This window comes from Mauremys reevesii, linkage group 23 (genome assembly GCF_016161935.1).
Source record: "Mauremys reevesii isolate NIE-2019 linkage group 23, ASM1616193v1, whole genome shotgun sequence".
Classification (NCBI taxonomy): Eukaryota; Metazoa; Chordata; order Testudines; family Geoemydidae; genus Mauremys; species Mauremys reevesii.
This window is the reverse complement of record NC_052645.1, coordinates 515,782-519,742: the sequence shown is the minus strand read 5'-3', so window position 1 is coordinate 519,742 and position 3,961 is coordinate 515,782. Positions and strand designations below refer to the sequence as shown.

The 3,961-nt window shown below is 57.9% G+C and overlaps 2 non-coding genes across 2 annotated transcripts; both read left to right on the top strand.

Moving 5' to 3' along the window:
• The first annotated feature begins 560 nt into the window (after positions 1 to 560).
• TRNAS-CGA lies at positions 561 to 642 on the top strand. Its single transcript has one exon. It is a non-coding gene; the product is annotated as a tRNA-Ser (tRNA).
• A 1,573-nt stretch (positions 643 to 2,215) lies between these two features.
• TRNAF-GAA lies at positions 2,216 to 2,288 on the top strand. The gene has a single exon. It is a non-coding gene; the product is annotated as a tRNA-Phe (tRNA).
• The last annotated feature ends 1,673 nt before the right edge of the window (positions 2,289 to 3,961 follow it).

Genomic DNA, 3,961 nt, shown 5'->3' with positions numbered 1-3,961 from the left:
GGCCATGGCCCGTGTGCAAACCTGGGAGGGAGGAGGATGCTGCCTGCTTGGGGAAGAGGCAGGGCCAGGGCGAGGATTTGGGGTGGGATCCAATGGGGCAGTGAGGGGCTGGGGGCAGGGCCAGGGTGAGGATTTGGGGAGGGATCCAATGGGGGAAGGAGGGGTCGGGGTCGGGGGGTGAGTGTCCCTCCAGGATCTGCCTGTGTGCCGGAGCAGAGGGCAAAATTATTTGTTTGTCCAGTGACCCGACCAAACATCAGTCGGGACGTGGGACAAACAAGCAAATATCGGGACAGTCCCGATACAATCAGGACGTCTGGTCACCCTACATCAGGCTCCAAGTTGAGAATCATTTCCTCTTCCCGCTCTGTGGGAGGGGAGACTTTTAAATGCGCTCTCTGTGCGACTGCACGTGGCTAAGCAAAGAGAACAAACCCCCAATCCCACCTGTGCTTTGGGGGCCAGGTTTGTGGTGGGAATTCTGTAGTTAGATAACTTCACGCCTGGGCATTGGGGTTCTTTACCAGTTTCTCTGGCATTGGGGCAGTTTTAGGCTCAGAGCTGTGATGGCCGAGTGGTTAAGGCATTGGAGTCGAAATCCAATAGGGTTCCCCTGCGCAGGTTCAAATCCTGCTCACAGCGAGGTCTGTGTTTTAGCCAGTCCCTCACCCGGGCAATTCTTCTGTCCAACCCCCTGAGACACTCTCAATTCTCTCCCCACCCCAAGGAAATCCTGTTCTGCTCCTTTCATAGAGATCCCTGGGACACCCCCTCACCCTGTGTCCCTGAGGGGTCAGGCAAACTCTCAGCACCTGAAGCCTCTGCCACTCACCTGGTGCCCCATAGATTAGCCCTGGTTCTGGCTCCTCTCTCTAGCTTGTGAAAGGAGCTGAGTCAGCGACTCCATGGGAGCTACGGGGCTGCAGAACCAGCAGAGAAAAAATAGGTGCTCTGCGCCCACTGGCAGCCAGCTCCCGCCCCACACTACAGGCCTTGCTGACAAGCTCCTCCTCTTCCCCTTCAGCCCCTCCCACCTGCCAGTGATCAGCTGTTTAGTGGGGTGCAGGACGCGCTGGGCGGGGAGGGGGAGGAGAAGGGACAGTAAGAGGTGGGGGAGGGAGAGGAATGGGGCAGGAAGGTGCAGGCCAGGAAGAGATGGGACAGGGGTGGGGGCTTGGGGGAAGGGGTGGAGTGAGTGCAGGGCCTGGTACAGAAAGGGGGGGGGGATTTGTCCTGGGCCCTGCACCCCTCTAGGGCCGGCCCTGCAGGGAAGCACCAACTCTCACAGTGACAATACAACTGACCAGCATTGCGGGGGAGGCTGAGGGAGATCTGCACTCACCAGGTCTCTTCTCTCCCCCACGGTGAGCCAGACACTGCTCTCCCCTGGCCAGGGGCGGCTCTAGAAAGTAGGCTGCCCCAAGCAGCGCGGAGCGCTGCGCCGCCCTTCCCCGGTCCCGCGGCGGGTCCCCTCTTCCCGCGGCTCCGGTTGAGCTCCTGCTGGCATGCCTGCGGCAGGTCCACCGGAGCCCGGGACCAGCGGACCTGCCGCAGTCATGCCTGCGGGAGCTCAACCGGAGCCGCGGGAAGACGGGACCCGCCGCAGTCATGCCTGCGGCAGGTCCGCTCGTTCCGGGCTCCGGTGGACCTGCCGCAGGCATGCCGGCGGGAGCTCAACCGGAGCCAAATGCCGCCCCCCCGGGAACGGCCGCCCCTGCCCCTGGCTCTCACTCTAGCAGCTGGACACCAAGGAGCCATTTCCCCTCAGGAAGTGCATTGAGTGCCCCTGTGGTGCTGGGGGGCTGGCGCTGCTGCTGCCTGTGGGGCTGGCAGGGGGGCTGATGTCTGCACAGACTCTCAGCTGCCAGGCCGGAGAGGGCACTTGGGACCTTACCAGACTGGCTCAGTGAAGATGGGGGGTTGGCAGAGCAATACAGACGCTCTCCAGAGCAGGGAGCAGCAGCCGCCCATGCAGCCAGGCAATGAGCATTTCCCACAGCCTGGAGCCGAGGGGGAGGCGGCAGCTGCTGTTCCAGCTCCTCGGGGACAGGCCCTGTCAGCCAACAGCCACTTCTTACTCCCCACAGCTAAGGGCGCCGGGTTCCTCCGGTGGGGGTGTGGAGCAGCCGTTTGTTTTCCTGTCCTTTTTGTGTGCAACATCTGACAAAAACATCCCAGATAGAGAAGCAACAGGCGAAAATACTATTTTGGAGGTGCCAAAGTAGCTCAGTTGGGAGAGCATTAGACTGAAGATCTAAAGGGCCCTGTTTCAATCCCAGGCTTTGGCAGGTCCTTTCCTCTCTCTTTGTGCAGGGGTGGCTTGTTTTGTGGGAGCACAGCAGTGCCTGCACCCAAGGTGAGTCCCTGAGCTTGGGCTCTGCAGTAGGAAAACATAGAAGGGGCTTCTGCCCCTAGTTGGCCCACCTGACCTTTAACAAGGCGAGATGGGAGCTGTCTTTCCCAACACAGCAGGAAGAGAGTGAGGCAGGGTGACCCTCAGGAGTGGCACCAGAGGGCTGCTGGGCAGTGACAGGCAGGGATTGGGGATGGAAGCTCCTCTGTGCAGCTGAGCAAGGGCAGTACCAGGGAAGGGGCATCTGTAAAAGTGACCCAGCAACACCTCTCCTCCTCTGGGCACCTAGAGCAGAGGCAGCTGGTGCTGACAGCTCCAAGGGAAGGGTTAAAAGCCACAGAGCAACTGAGGTCAGCGCTAGAGGAGGGCAGGACCATGCCTACGTGTGGCCTTCAGACAGGCACAAAAACACCCAGCCAGGCTGCTCCCTGCCATGCCAAACACCCACTGAAGGTCACCAGCATGTGGGGCGGCTGCTGATGCTCTGTGGCCAACACCAGAAGACGGTAGGAAAGCAGGGCCAGCCCCCATGGTGGGGCCTCTTACCGTTCCCACTCCAGGTGCTCACTTTTTCAGTGGGGCAGGAGATTTTACCCCAAGAGGCTTTTCCCCAGGTGGTGAGAAGCAGAGAAACACCCAGGCTCCCAAGGTGCTATGTAGCAACCCCCCTCAAACACAGGGACAGGCGCACACTTGGAAGAGGGAAACTGCTCCACACGCTAGCCCGGGCAGCCGCCCATTTTCTTTGGCAAGTCAGGAAGGGCAAAGGTGAGACTGGAAGCACATGGGGCTCATGCCCCAACCTTTGTGACGCCCACCCCCCAACTCCTTCCTGGGGCTCTAGCTGAAGCCGGAGCATTGGCCTGAGCGGCCAAGAAGAGGTTCCAGCCCTGAAGGGAGCAGGACTTGCAGCACAAAGTGAGCACAACCACGAGGGGACTCAAATCCTGAATCATCCGATCCACAGGGAGATGCCTTATCCTTTAGGCCACATGATGAGGGGGTCTAAACACTTCTTTGGAAAAGCCGGACACTGTGTTTCTCAGGTCATCTGCTGAGGGGGCCAAGACTCTCTGGGCACAAGAAGTTAAGTTCCCAGCGACACGTTGTTGCCGGCCCAAAAAAGGCCTGAGGCAGCAAACAGTGGTTCGTTGCCCGGTGTGCGTCGCACTAATTATCACACCAGGGTGGAGAATGCAGAAAAAGTTTATTTGAGCTCAAGTAAGGTGCCAGGGAGGTATTTACAACCTCAAATCCTGCACACAGAGATACAAGCTGTGTGTCCCTTCTTATACATGATTTCAACAAGGCATTCTCATTACCCCCCATTGCCCACTCACCCCCCTTCTCCCTTCTAGTCCCCTCCCATATAATAGGCACTTTGTATAGTTAACAATTACATCAAACAGATTAAATCATCCTTGACAGCAAACAATTTATCTCATAACTTTTCAAGGCTGTTACCTTGGTTTACTTCTGAATTTATTACCTTGTCCCTCCTCCCCTCTTTCTAAACTAAACAGGAGATAGTAAAAGGGGCCCTATCTTCTGGTGTCTTACACTGATAAGGAGCAGTTACACATTCCATTCTAAATGCTGACTTAGGAA